This window comes from Lissotriton vulgaris, chromosome 12, assembly GCF_964263255.1.
Source record: "Lissotriton vulgaris chromosome 12, aLisVul1.2, whole genome shotgun sequence".
In the NCBI taxonomy this organism is placed as follows: Eukaryota; Metazoa; Chordata; class Amphibia; order Caudata; family Salamandridae; genus Lissotriton; species Lissotriton vulgaris.
In genome coordinates, this window is record NC_141700.1 from 446,782,907 (window position 1) to 446,798,491 (window position 15,585).

General features: G+C 32.4%; 6 non-coding genes across 6 annotated transcripts; all 6 read right to left on the reverse strand.

Annotated features, from left to right (window-relative positions):
- Window positions 1–1,329: 1,329 nt before the first annotated feature.
- On the reverse strand, window positions 1,330–1,402 carry TRNAT-CGU (transfer RNA threonine (anticodon CGU)). The gene has a single exon. It is a non-coding gene; the product is annotated as a tRNA-Thr (tRNA).
- Window positions 1,403–3,875: 2,473 nt separating this feature from the next.
- On the reverse strand, window positions 3,876–3,948 carry TRNAT-CGU (transfer RNA threonine (anticodon CGU)). Its single transcript has one exon. It is a non-coding gene; the product is annotated as a tRNA-Thr (tRNA).
- A 2,224-nt stretch (window positions 3,949–6,172) lies between these two features.
- TRNAT-CGU (transfer RNA threonine (anticodon CGU)) lies at window positions 6,173–6,245 on the reverse strand. Its single transcript has one exon. It is a non-coding gene; the product is annotated as a tRNA-Thr (tRNA).
- A 5,964-nt stretch (window positions 6,246–12,209) lies between these two features.
- Window positions 12,210–12,283, reverse strand: TRNAT-AGU (transfer RNA threonine (anticodon AGU)). The gene has a single exon. It is a non-coding gene; the product is annotated as a tRNA-Thr (tRNA).
- Window positions 12,284–13,228: 945 nt separating this feature from the next.
- Window positions 13,229–13,301, reverse strand: TRNAT-CGU (transfer RNA threonine (anticodon CGU)). Its single transcript has one exon. It is a non-coding gene; the product is annotated as a tRNA-Thr (tRNA).
- A 945-nt stretch (window positions 13,302–14,246) lies between these two features.
- Window positions 14,247–14,319, reverse strand: TRNAT-CGU (transfer RNA threonine (anticodon CGU)). Its single transcript has one exon. It is a non-coding gene; the product is annotated as a tRNA-Thr (tRNA).
- Between the last annotated feature and the right edge of the window lie 1,266 nt (window positions 14,320–15,585).

Here is a 15,585-nt window from a genome sequence, read left to right on the forward strand (position 1 = left end):
GATTAATATGTTTTAATAAACAGGTACTCTTATAAAACCCAATTTCATTTCTTGAATTCTTTACAATTTTTTTCATGAAGGTATTAATATTGCTCAAATCTAGGTAGAAATTTCATCTACTTCTTTCTCATAGATATGTATTTTTTTCATTTTGCAATAACTGTATTCATTCTATAATCTTGAAAATTCTTGGCTTTTTATACGGTTTAAGATGATCTGTTCAACAGTAAGATGAATCAGACTTTTATATTTTAATTGTATCGGAATAAGACCTAATGAAAATGATTTGTTATATAAAAATGAGAAAAGCAAGGCACTGCTGAGAGTTGAACTCAGGATCTACTGTTTACTAGACAGGCGCTTTAACTAGCTAAGCCACAGCACCCACTTGATTCTTAATTTTGAAACACTTTTCTTTATGGTGTTCAAGAGAATATTGCTTTTTCACTTTCATATTCTTTTCTAAGTCCACACACTTCTCCACTCAAACACTTAAGATGAATGAAGACTCTTCACTTATTCAAAAACACCTCTCTAATTTGAATTTTACCCTATTCATATCATTTTAAAATATACCTTGCTGAAGAATGTATTAGTTGAATTCAAAAATAGAGTGATCATTCACCTCTATCTTGTTCTTTGTCATTTTCTTTTCCCTATTTCAGTCAATGCATTCCTACAAAAATCTTCACAATACCAAGCATTTTATTTAATTTTTAAGATAACTTATTCTAAAGTTCATAGAACCAGATGTTTATTCTTTAATTGTATTCAACACTTGTTTGATGAAAATTATTTGGAAAGCATGGAGAAAACAATTAGGTGCTGCTGAGAATTGAACTCAGGATTTCCTGTTTACTAGACAGGCGCTTTAACCAGCTAACCCACAGCACCCACTTGATTCTTAATTTTGAAACACTTTTCTTTATGGTGTTCAAGAGAATATTGCTTTTTCCCTTTCATATTCTTTTCTAAGTTCACACACTTCTCCACTCAAACACTTAAGATGAATGAAGACTCTTCACTTATTCAAAAACACCTCTCTAATTTGAAGTTTACCCTATTCATATTTTTTTAAAATATACCTTGCTAAAGAATGGATTAGTTGAATTCAACGATAGAGTGATCATTCACCTCTATCTTGTTCTTTGTCATTTTCTTTTCCCTATTTCAGTCAATGCATTCCTACAAGAATCTTCACAATACCAAGCATTTTATTTAATTTTTAAGATAACTTATTCTAAAGTTCATAAAACCAGATGTTTATTCTTAAATTGTATTCAACACTTGTTTGATGAAAATTATTCGGAAAGCATGGAGAAAACAGTTAGGTGCTGCTGAGAATTGAACTCAGGATTTCCTGGTTACGAGACAGGCGCTTTAACCACTAAGCCACAGCACCAACGTTAATAGTAAAAAATGCATAAATAATTTATTGTTGATGATGAAAATGTGTTTTCTGCTATAAATTCTTCTTTATATGTATTGTAATCTTAAACACGAAAAGATACTCAATCACTACGCAAGGATTAATATGTTTTAATAAACAGGTACTCTTATAAAACTCAATTTCATTTCTTGAATTCTTTACAATTTTATTCATGAAGGTATTAATATTGCTCAAATCTAGGTAGAAATTTCATCTTCATCTTTCTCATAGATATGTAGTTTTTTTCATTTTGCAATAACAGTATTCATTCTATAATCTTGAAAATACTTGGGTTTTTATAAGGTTTACGATGATCTGTTCAACAGTAAGATGAATCAGACTTTTATATTTTAATTGTATCGGAATAAGACCTAATGAAAATGATTTGTTATATTACAATGAGCAAAGCAAGGCACTGCTGAGAGTTTAACTCAGGATCTCCTGTTTACTAGACAGGCGCTTTAACCAGCTTAGCCACAGCACCCACTTGATTCTTAATTTTGAAACACTTTTCTTTATGGTGTTCAAGAGAATATTGCTTTTTCACTTTCATATTCTTTTCTAAGTTCACACACTTCTCTACTCAAACACTTAAGATGAATGAAGACTCTTCATTTATTCAAAAACACCTCTCTAATTTGAAGTTTACCCTATTCATATCATTTTAAACTATACCTTGCTGAAGAATTGATTAGTTGAATTCAACAATAGAGTGATCATTCACCTCTATCTTGTTCTTTGTCATTTTCTTTTCCCTATTTCAGTCAATGCATTACTACAAAAATCTTCACAATACCAATCAGTTTATTTAATTGTTAAGATAACTTATTCTAAAGTTCATAGAACCAGATGTTTATTCTTAAATTGTATTCAACATGTGTTTGATGAAAATTATTCGGAAAGCATGGAGAAAACAGTTAGGTGCTGCTGAGATTTGAACCCAGGATTTCCTGTTTACGAGACAGGCGTTTTAACCACTAAGCCACAGCACCAACGTTAGCAGTAAAAAATGCATAAATAATTTATTGTTGATGATGAAAATGTGTTTTCTGCTATAAATTCTTCTTTATATGTATTGTAATCTTAAACACGAAAAGATACTCAATCACTACGCAAGGATTAATATGTTTTAATAAACAGGTACTCTTATAAAACCCAATTTCATTTCTTGAATTCTTTACAATTTTTTTCATGAAGGTATTAATATTGCTCAAATCTAGGTAGAAATTTCATCTACTTCTTTCTCATAGATATGTATTTTTTTCATTTTGCAATAACTGTATTCATTCTATAATCTTGAAAATTCTTGGCTTTTTATAAGGTTTAAGATGATCTGTTCAACAGTAAGATGAATCAGACTTTTATATTTTAATTGTATCGGAATAAGACCTAATGAAAATGATTTGTTATATAAAAATGAGAAAAGCAAGGCACTGCTGAGAGTTGAACTCAGGATCTCCTGATTACTAGACAGGCGCTTTAACTAGCTAAGCCACAGCACCCACTTGATTCTTAATTTTGAAACACTTTTCTTTATGGTGTTCAAGAGAATATTGCCTTTTCACTTTCATATTCTTTTCTAAGTCCACACACTTCTCCACTCAAACACTTAAGATGAATGAAGACTCTTCACTTATTCAAAAACACCTCTCTAATTTGAATTTTACCCTATTCATATCATTTTAAAATATACCTTGCTGAAGAATGTATTAGTTGAATTCAAAAATAGAGTGATCATTCACCTCTATCTTGTTCTTTGTCATTTTATTTTCCCTATTTCAGTCAATGCATTCCTACAAAAATCTTCACAATACCAAGCATTTTATTTAATTTTTAAGATAACTTATTCTAAAGTTCATAGAACCAGATGTTTATTCTTAAATTGTATTCAACACTTGTTTGATGAAAATTATTTGGAAAGCATGGAGAAAACAATTATGTGCTGCTGAGAATTGAACTAAGGATTTCCTGTTTACTAGACAGGCGCTTTAACCAGCTAAGCCACAGCACCCACTTGATTCTTAATTTTGAAACACTTTTCTTTATGGTGTTCAAGAGAATATTGCTTTTTCCCTTTCATATTCTTTTCTAAGTTCACACACTTCTCCACTCAAACACTTAAGATGAATGAAGACTCTTCACTTATTCAAAAACACCTCTCTAATTTGAAGTTTACCCTATTCATATCATTTTAAACTTTACCTTGCTGAAGAATGGATGAGTTGAATTCAACAATAGAGTGATCATTCACCTCTATCTTGTTCTTTGTCATTTTCTTTTCCCTATTTCAGTCAATGCATTCCTACAAAAATCTTCACAATACCAAGCATTTTATTTAATTTTTAAGATAACTTATTCTAAAGTTCATAGAACCAGATGTTTATTCTTAAATTGTATTCAACACTTGTTTGATGAAAATTATTCGGAAAGCATGGAGAAAACAGTTAGGTGCTGCTGAGAATTGAACTCAGGATTTCCTGTTTACGAGACAGGCGCTTTAACCACTAAGCCACAGCACCAACTTTAATAGTAAAAAATGCATAAATAATTTATTGTTGATGATGAAAATTTGTTTTCTGCTATAAATTCTTCTTTATATGTATTGTAATCTTAAACACGAAAAGATACTCAATCACTACGCTGGATTAATATGTTTTAATAAACAGGTACTCTTATGAAACCCAATTTCATTTCTTGAATTCTTTACAATTTTTTTTCATGAAGGTATTAATATTGCTCAAATCTAGGTAGAAATTTAATCTACCTCTTTCTCATAGATATGTATTTTTTTCATTTTGCAATAACAGTATTCATTCTATAATCTTGAAAATACTTGGGTTTTTATAAGGTTTAAGATGATCTGTTCAACAGTAAGATGAATCAGACTTTTATATTTTAATTGTATTGGAATAAGACCTAATGAAAATGAATTGTTATATTACAATGAGCAAAGCAAGGCACTGCTGAGAGTTTAACTCAGGATCTCCTTTTTACTAGACAGGCGCTTTAACCAGCTAAGCCACAGCACCCACTTGATTCTTAATTTTGAAACACTTTTCTTTATGGTGTTCAAGAGAATATTGCTTTTTCACTTTCATATTCTTTTCTAAGTTCACACACTTCTCTACTCAAACACTTAAGATGAATGAAGACTCTTCACTTATTCAAAAACACCTATCTAATTTGAAGTTTACCCTATTCATATCATTTTAAAATATACCTTGCTGAAGAATGGATTAGTTGAATTCAACAATAGAGTGATCATTCACCTCTATCTTGTTCTTTGTCATTTTCTTTTCCCTATTTCAGTCAATGCATTCCTACAAAAATCTTCACAATACCAATCATTTTATTTAATTGTTAAGATAACTTATTCTAAAGTTCATAGAACCAGATGTTTATTCTTAAATTGTATTCAACATGTGTTTGATGAGAATTATTCGGAAAGCATGGAGAAAACAGGTGGGTGCTGCTGAGATTTGAAATCAGGATTTCCTGTTTACGAGACAGGTGCTTTAACCACTAAGCCACAGCACCAACGTTAATAGTAAAAAATGCATAAATAATTTATTGTTGATGATGAAAATGTGTTTTCTGCTATAAATTCTTGTTTATATTTATTGTAATCTTAAACACGAAAAGATACTCAATCACTACGCAAGGATTAATATGTATTGGAATAAGACCTAATGAAAATGATTTGTTATATAAAAATGAGAAAAGCAAGGCACTGCAGAGAGTTGAACTCAGGATCTCCTGTTTACTAGACAGGCGCTTTAACTAGCTAAGCCACAGCACCCACTTGATTCTTAATTTTGAAACACTTTTCTTTATGGTGTTCAAGAGAATATTGCTTTTTCACTTTCATATTCTTTTCTAAGTCCACACACTTCTCCACTCAAACACTTAAGATGAATGAAGACTCTTCACTTATTCAAAAACACCTCTCTAATTTGAATTTTACCCTATTCATATCATTTTAAAATATACCTTGCTGAAGAATGTATTAGTTGAATTCAAAAATAGAGTGATCATTCACCTCTATCTTGTTCTTTGTCATTTTCTTTTCCCTATTTCAGTCAATGCATTCCTACAAAAATCTTCACAATACCAAGCATTTTATTTAATTTTTAAGATAACTTATTCTAAAGTTCATAGAACCAGATGTTTATTCTTAAATTGTATTCAACACTTGTTTGATGAAAATTATTTGGAAAGCATGGAGAAAACAATTAGGTGCTGCTGAGAATTGAACTAAGGATTTCCTGTTTACTAGACAGGCGCTTTAACCAGCTAAGCCACAGCACCCACTTGATTCTTAATTTTGAAACACTTTTCTTTATGGTGTTCAAGAGAATATTGCTTTTTCCCTTTCATATTCTTTTCTAAGTTCACACACTTCTCCACTCAAACACTTAAGATGAATGAAGACTCTTCACTTATTCAAAAACACCTCTCTAATTTGAAGTTTACCCTATTCATATCATTTTAAACTTTACCTTGCTGAAGAATGGATTAGTTGAATTCAACAATAGAGTGATCATTCACCTCTATCTTGTTCTTTGTCATTTTATTTTCCCTATTTCAGTCAATGCATTCCTACAAAAATCTTCACAATACCAAGCATTTTATTTAATTTTTAAGATAACTTATTCTAAAGTTCATAGAACAAGATGTTTATTCTTAAATTGTATTCAACACTTGTTTGATGAAAATTATTCGGAAAGCATGGAGAAAACAGTTAGGTGCTGCTGAGAATTGAACTCAGGATTTCCTGTTTACGAGACAGGCGCTTTAACCACTAAGCCACAGCACCAACGTTAATAGTAAAAAATGCATAAATAATTTATTGTTGATGATGAAAATGTGTTTTCTGCTATAAATTCTTCTTTATATGTATTGTAATCTTAAACACGAAAAGATACTCAATCACTACGCTGGATTAATATGTTTTAATAAACAGGTACTCTTATAAAACCCAATTTCATTTCTTGAATTCTTTACAATTTTTTTTCATGAAGGTATTAATATTGCTCAAATCTAGGTAGAAATTTAATCTACCTCTTTCTCATAGATATGTATTTTTTTCATTTTGCAATAACAGTATTCATTCTATAATCTTGAAAATACTTGGGTTTTTATAAGGTTTAAGATGATCTGTTCAACAGTAAGATGAATCAGACTTTTATATTTTAATTGTATTGGAATAAGACCTAATGAAAATGAATTGTTATATTACAATGAGCAAAGCAAGGCACTGCTGAGAGTTTAACTCAGGATCTCCTTTTTACTAGACAGGCGCTTTAACCAGCTAAGCCACAGCACCCACTTGATTCTTAATTTTGAAACACTTTTCTTTATAGTGTTCAAGAGAATATTGCTTTTTCACTTTCATATTCTTTTCTAAGTTCACACACTTCTCTACTCAAACACTTAAGATGAATGAAGACTCTTCACTTATTCAAAAACACCTATCTAATTTGAAGTTTACCCTATTCATATCATTTTAAAATATACCTTGCTGAAGAATGGATTAGTTGAATTCAACAATAGAGTGATCATTCACCTCTATCTTGTTCTTTGTCATTTTCTTTTCCCTATTTCAGTCAATGCATTCCTACAAAAATCTTCACAATACCAATCAGTTTATTTAATTGTTAAGATAACTTATTCTAAAGTTCATAGAACCAGATGTTTATTCTTAAATTGTATTCAACATGTGTTTGATGAAAATTATTCGGAAAGCATGGAGAAAACAGTTAGGTGCTGCTGAGATTTGAACCCAGGATTTCCTGTTTACAAGAGAGGCGTTTTAACCACTAAGCCACAGCACCAACGTTAACAGTAAAAAATGCATAAATAATTTATTGTTGATGATGAAAATGTGTTTTCTGCTATAAATTCTGCTTTATATGTATTGTAATCTTAAACACGAAAAGATACTCAATCACTACGCAAGGATTAATATGTTTTAATAAACAGGTACTCTTATAAAACCCAATTTCATTTCTTGAATTCTTTACAATTTTTTTCATGAAGGTATTAATATTGCTCAAATCTAGGTAGAAATTTCATCTACTTCTTTCTCATAGATATGTATTTTTTTCATTTTGCAATAACTGTATTCATTCTATTCATTCTATAATCTTGAAAATTCTTGGCTTTTTATAAGGTTTAAGATGATCTGTTCAACAGTAAGATGAATCAGACTTTTATATTTTAATTGTATCGGAATAAGACCTAATGAAAATGATTTGTTATATAAAAATGAGAAAAGCAAGGCACTGCTGAGAGTTGAACTCAGGATCTCTTGTTTACTAGACAGGCGCTTTAACTAGCTAAGCCACAGCACCCACCTGATTCTTAATTTTGAAACACTTTTCTTTATGGTGTTCAAGAGAATATTGCTTTTTCACTTTCATATTCTTTTCTAAGTCCACACACTTCTCCACTTAAACACTTAAGATGAATGAAGACTCTTCACTTATTCAAAAACACCTCTCTAATTTGAATTTTACCCTATTCATATCATTTTAAAATATACCTTGCTGAAGAATGTATTAGTTGAATTCAAAAATAGAGTGATCATTCACCTCTATCTTGTTCTTTGTCATTTTCTTTTCCCTATTTCAGTCAATGCATTCCTACAAAAATCTTCACAATACCAAGCATTTTATTTAATTTTTAAGATAACTTATTCTAAAGTTCATAGAACCAGATGTTTATTCTTAAATTGTATTCAACACTTGTTTGATGAAAATTATTTGTAAAGCATGGAGAAAACAATTAGGTGCTGCTGAGAATTGAACTCAGGATTTCCTGTTTACTAGACAGGCGCCTTAACCCCATCTGAATCCTGACGATATGTCTAACTATAGACCTATATCACTCCTTCCCTGCATCAGCAAGATGGCAGAGAAACTAGTTAATTCCCAACTCTCCCAATTCCTTGAGACCAACAAAATCCTGCGCCCATCTCAAACCGGCTTCCGGCCCGGCCAGGGCACGGATACAGCCCTCCTCTCCGTCATTGAGGAATCAAGGCGCATTCTGGATTCAGGAGGATCAGTGGCGGTGATCCTCCTGGACCTCAGTGCCGCCTTTGATACGGTGGATCACCGTGTCCTTCTACATCGCCTGGCCAGGGCAGGAATCGTGGGTTCTGCACACGCCTGGATTAACTCCTTCCTATCAGGCCGTACTTTTCAGGTGTGGGACGGCAACTCTCGCTCAGACCCCCTTCCACTCACATGCGGAGTCCCGCAGGGGTCCTCGCTTAGTCCCACCCTGTTTAATGTTTACATGGCCCCCCTGGAAGATGTTGTGACCCCCTATGGGATCAAGGTTGTCTACTACGCTGATGACACCCAACTTGTCGTCTCCCTCTCCCAGCTGGACAAACATCCAGACAGCCTGCGGAACTGTCTCCAGGACATTTACTCCTGGATGTGCGACTCCTCCCTAAAATTGAACGGTGCTAAGACCGAAATTATGCTCCTGGGTAACAAATGGTCTTCAATCCCCGCCGCGGTGTGGCCGGATACCTTTGGTGAGATTCCCACTCCAAAGACCGAAGTCAAAACGCTAGGCGTCTGGCTCGAACCAAGCCTTACCATGAAAACCCAGGCGACCAAGACCGCTGGAACATGCTTTGGCCTCTTGCGGTCCACCCGCAAGATCCTCCCCCTCCTCCCCCCGCTCTCCAGGAAGCTGCTGGTTCAAGGGCTCATCCTAGCCAGACTTGATTATAGCAATGCCGTCTACCTCGGTGCACCAGAGTTCACCTTAGCCAAACTCCAACGGGCACAAAACGCTGCGGCTAGGCTCATAATGGACCTCCCCCCTAGAGCCTCTGCCAAACCAGCCCTCAAGGCCCTTCACTGGCTCCCTGTCCGCCAGCGAATTGAGTTTAAAGCAATGTGCACCAGTCATAAACTTATTAATGGTGCCGGCCCGGCCGCCCTGAAAGACCTTGTCACCCCCTACAAAGCCCCAAGGTCACTGCGCTCGGACGACGAGCATCTGGCCATCGTCCCTAAATTTAAGAAGGCTTGTACCGGCGGCCGTCGCTTCTCGGTCAAAGCCTCTTCAGGGTGGAACGCACTGCCTCGCCACTTGCGTCTGGAACCCTCCCACGCCCTCTTCCGAAAAAAACTAAAGACTTTCTTATTCCCTAAATAGTCCTCCGGTCCCCCCCCCTCCTCTTGGATATTCGCAATTCTATAGCGCGGGGATGCCTCCGGGTCACCAGGCGCTTTACAAATTTATAAATAAATAAATTTATAAATAAATAAATAAGCCACAGCACCCACTTGATTCTTAATTTTGAAACACTTTTCTTTATGGTGTTCAAGAGAATATTGCTTTTTCCCTTTCATATTCTTTTCTAAGTTCACACACTTCTCCACTCAAACACTTAAGATGAATGAAGACTCTTCACTTATTCAAAAACACCTCTCTAATTTGAAGTTTACCCTATTCATATCATTTTAAACTTTACCTTGCTGAAGAATGGATTAGTTGAATTCAACAATAGAGTGATCATTCACCTCTATCTTGTTCTTTGTCATTTTCTTTTCCCTATTTCAGTCAATGCATTCCTACAAAAATCTTCACAATACCAAGCATTTTATTTAATTTTTAAGATAACTTATTCTAAAGTTCATAGAACCAGATGTTTATTCTTAAATTGTATTCAACACTTGTTTGATGAAAATTATTCGGAAAGCATGGAGAAAACAGTTAGGTGCTGCTGAGAATTGAACTCAGGATTTCCTGTTTACGAGACAGGCGCTTTAACCACTAAGCCACAGGACCAACGTTAATAGTAAAAAATGCATAAATAATTTATTGTTGATGATGAAAATGTGTTTTCTGCTATAAATTCTTCTTTATATGTATTGTAATCTTAAACACGAAAAGATACTCAATCACTACGCTGGATTAATATGTTTTAATAAACAGGTACTCTTATAAAACCCAATTTCATTTCTTGAATTCTTTACAATTTTTTTTCATGAAGGTATTAATATTGCTCAAATCTAGGTAGAAATTTAATCTACCTCTTTCTCATAGATATGTATTTTTTTCATTTTGCAATAACAGTATTCATTCTATAATCTTGAAAATACTTGGGTTTTCATAAGGTTTAAGATGATCTGTTCAACAGTAAGATGAATCAGACTTTTATATTTTAATTGTATTGGAATAAGACCTAATGAAAATGAATTGTTTATTACAATGAGCAAAGCAAGGCACTGCTGAGAGTTTAACTCAGGATCTCCTTTTTACTAGACAGGCGCTTTAACCAGCTAAGCCACAGCACCCACTTGATTCTTAATTTTGAAACACTTTTCTTTATGGTGTTCAAGAGAATATTGCTTTTTTACTTTCATATTCTTTTCTAAGTTCACACACTTCTCTACTCAAACACTTGAGATGAATGAAGACTCTTCACTTATTCAAAAACACCTATCTAATTTGAAGTTTACCCTATTCATATCATTTTAAAATATACCTTGCTGAAGAATGGATTAGTTGAATTCAACAATAGAGTGATCATTCACCTCTATCTTGTTCTTTGTCATTTTCTTTTCCCTATTTCAGTCAATGCATTCCTACAAAAATCTTCACAATACCAATCATTTTATTTAATTGTTAAGATAACTTATTCTAAAGTTCATAGAACCAGATGTTTATTCTTAAATTGTATTCAACATGTGTTTGATGAGAATTATTCGGAAAGCATGGAGAAAACAGTTAGGTGCTGCTGAGATTTGAGCTCAGGATTTCCTGTTTACGAGACAGGTGCTTTAACCACTAAGCCACAGCACCAACGTTAATAGTAAAAAATGCATAAATAATTTATTGTTGATGATGAAAATGTGTTTTCTGCTATAAATTCTTGTTTATATGTATTGTAATCTTAAACACGAAAAGATACTCAATCACTACGCAAGGATTAATATGTTTTAATAAACAGGTACTCTTATAAAACCCAATTTCATTTCTTGAATTCTTTACAATTTTATTCATGAAGGTATTAATATTGCTCAAATCTAGGTAGAAATTTCATCTACGTCTTTCTCATAGATATGTAGTTTTTTTCATTTTGCAATAACAGTATTCATTCTATAATCTTGAAAATACTTGGGTTTTTATAAGGTTTAAGATGATCTTTTTAACAGTAAGATGAATCAGACTTTTATATTTAAATTGTATCGGAATAAGACCTAATGAAAATGATTTGTTATATAACAATGAGAAAAGCAAGGCGCTGCTGAGAGTTGATCTCAGGATCTCCAGTTTACTAGGCAGGCGCTTCAACCAGCTAAGCCACAGCACACACTTGATTCTTAATTTTGAAACACTTTTCTTTATGGTGTTCAAGGGAATATTGCTTTTTCACTTTCATATTCTTTTCTAAGTTCACACACTTCTCTACTCAAACACTTAAGTAGAATGAAGACTCTTCACTTATTCAAAAACACCTCTCTAATTTGAAGTTTACCCTATTCATATCAATTTAAAATATACCTTGCTAAAGAATGGATTAGTTGAATTCAACGATAGAGTGATCATTCACCTCTATCTTGTTCTTTGTCATTTTCTTTTCCCTATTTCAGTCAATGCATTCCTTCAAAAATCTTCACAATACCAAGCATTTTATTTCATTTTTAAGATAACTGATTCTAAAGTTCATAGAACCAGATGTTTATTCCTAAATTGTATTCAACACTTGTTTGATGAAAATTATTTGGAAAGCATGGAGAAAACAATTAGGTGCTGCTGAGAATTGAACTCAGGATTTCCTGTTTACTAGACAGGCGCTTTAACCAGCTAAGCCACAGCACCAACTTTAATAGTAAAAAATGCATAAATAATTTATTGTTGATGATGAAAATGTGTTTTCTGCTATAAATTCTTCTTTATATGTATTGTAATCTTAAACACGAAAAGATACTCAATAACTACGCTGGATTAATATGTTTTAATAAACAGGTACTCTTATAAAACCCAATTTCATTTCTTGAATTCTTTACAATTTTTTTTCATGAAGGTATTAATATTGCTCAAATCTAGGTAGAAATTTCATCTACCTCTTTCTCATAGATATGTATATTTTTCATTTTGCAATAACAGTATTCATTCTATAATCTTGAAAATACTTGGGTTTTTATAAGGTTTAAGATGATCTGTTCAACAGTAAGATGAATCAGACTTTTATATTTTAATTGTATTAGAATAAGACCTAATGAAAATGATGTGTTATATTACAATGAGCAAAGCAAGGCACTGCTGAGAGTTTAACTCAGGATCTCCTGTTTACTAGACAGGCGCTTTAACCAGCTAAGCCACAGCACCCACTTGATTCTTAATTTTGAAACACTTTTCTTTATGGTGTTCAAGAGAATATTGCTTTTTCACTTTCATATTCTTTTCTAAGTTCACACACTTCTCTACTCAAACACTTAAGATGAATGAAGACTCTTCACTTATGCAAAAACACCTATCTAATTTGAAGTTTACCCTATTCATATCATTTTAAAATATACCTTGCTAAAGAATGGATTAGTTGAATTCAACAATAGAGTGATCATTCACCTCTATCTTGTTCTTTGTCATTTTCTTTTCCCTATTTCAGTCAATGCATTCCTACAAAAATCTTCACAATACCAATCATTTTATTTAATTGTTAAGATAACTTATTCTAAAGTTCATAGAACCAGATGTTTATTCTTAAATTGTATTCAACACTTGTTTGATGAAAATTATTTGGAAAGCATGGAGAAAACAGTTAGGTGCTGCTGAGATTTGAACTCAAGATTTCCTGTTTACGAGACAGGCGCTTTAACCACTAAGCCACAGCACCAACGTTAATAGTAAAAAATGCATAAATAATTTATTGTTGATGATGAAAATATGTTTTCTGCTATAAATTCTTGTTTATATGTATTGTAATCTTAAACACGAAAAGATACTCAATCACTACGCAAGGATTAATATGTTTTAATAAACAGGTACTCTTATAAAACCCAATTTCATTTCTTGAATTCTTTACAATTTTATTCATGAAGGTATTAATATTGCTCAAATCTAGGTAGAAATTTCATCTACCTCTTTCTCATAGATATGTATATTTTTCATTTTGCAATAACAGTATTCATTCTATAATCTTGAAAATACTTGGGTTTTTATAAGGTTTAAGATGATCTGTTCAACAGTAAGATGAATCAGACTTTTATATTTTAATTGTATTAGAATAAGACCTAATGAAAATGATGTGTTATATTACAATGAGCAAAGCAAGGCACTGCTGAGAGTTTAACTCAGGATCTCCTGTTTACTAGACAGGCGCTTTAACCAGCTAAGCCACAGCACCCACTTGATTCTTAATTTTGAAACACTTTTCTTTATGGTGTTCAAGAGAATATTGCTTTTTCACTTTCATATTCTTTTCTAAGTTCACACACTTCTCTACTCAAACACTTAAGATGAATGAAGACTCTTCACTTATTCAAAAACACCTCTCTAATTTGAAGTTTACCCTATTCATATCATTTTAAAATATACCTTGCTAAAGAATGGATTAGTTGAATTCAACGATAGAGTGATCATTCACCTCTATCTTGTTCTTTGTCATTTTCTTTTCCCTATTTCAGTCAATGCATTCCTACAAAAATCTTCACAATACCAAGCATTTTATTTAATTTTTAAGATAACTTATTCTAAAGTTCATAAAACCAGATGTTTATTCTTAAATTGTATTCAACACTTGTTTGATGAAAATTATTCGGAAAGCATGGAGAAAACAGTTAGGTGCTGCTGAGAATTGAACTCAGGATTTCCTGTTTACGAGACAGGCGCTTTAACCACTAAGCCACAGCACCAACGTTAATAGTAAAAAATGCATAAATAACTTATTGTTGATGATGAAAATGTGTTTTCTGCTATAAATTCTTCTTTATATGTATTGTAATCTTAAACACAAAAAGATACTCAATCACTACGCTGGATTAATATGTTTTAATAAACAGGTACTCTTATAAAACCCAATTTCATTTCTTGAATTCTTTACAATTTTTTTTCATGAAGGTATTAATATTGCTCAAATCTAGGTAGAAATTTAATCTACCTCTTTCTCATAGATATGTATTTTTTTCATTTTGCAATAACAGTATTCATTCTATAATCTTGAAAATACTTGGGTTTTTATAAGGTTTAAGATTATCTGTTCAACAGTAAGATGAATCAGACTTTTATATTTTAATTGTATTGGAATAAGACCTAATGAAAATGATTTGTTATATTACAATGAGCAAAGCAAGGCACTGCTGAGAGTTTAACTCAGGATCTCCTGTTTACTAGACAGGCGCTTTAACCAGCTAAGCCACAGCACCCACTTGATTCTTAATTTTGAAACACTTTTCTTTATGGTGTTCAAGAGAATATTGCTTTTTCACTTTCATATTCTTTTCTAAGTTCACACACTTCTCTACTCAAACACTTAAGATGAATGAAGACTCTTCATTTATTCAAAAACACCTCTCTAATTTGAAGTTTACCCTATTCATATCATTTTAAACTATACCTTGCTGAAGAATTGATTAGTTGAATTCAACAATAGAGTGATCATTCACCTCTATCTTGTTCTTTGTCATTTTCTTTTCCCTATTTCAGTCAATGCATTCCTACAAAAATCTTCACAATACCAATCAGTTTATTTAATTGTTAAGATAACTTATTCTAAAGTTCATAGAACCAGATGTTTATTCTTAAATTGTATTCAACATGTGTTTGATAAAAAATATTCGGAAAGCATGGAGAAAACAGTTAGGTGCTGCTGAGATTTGAACCCAGGATTTCCGGTTTACAAGACAGGCGTTTTAACCACTAAGCCACAGCACCAACATTAACAGTAAAAAATGCATAAATAATTTATTGTTGATGATGAAAATGTGTTTTCTGCTATAAATTCTTCTTTATATGTATTGTAATCTTAAACACGAAAAGATACTCAATCACTACGCAAGGATTAATATGTTTTAATAAACAGGTACTCTTATAAACCCCAATTTCATTTCTTGAATTCTTTACAATTTTTTTCATGAAGGTATTAATATTGCTCAAATCTAGGTAGAAATTTCATCTACTTC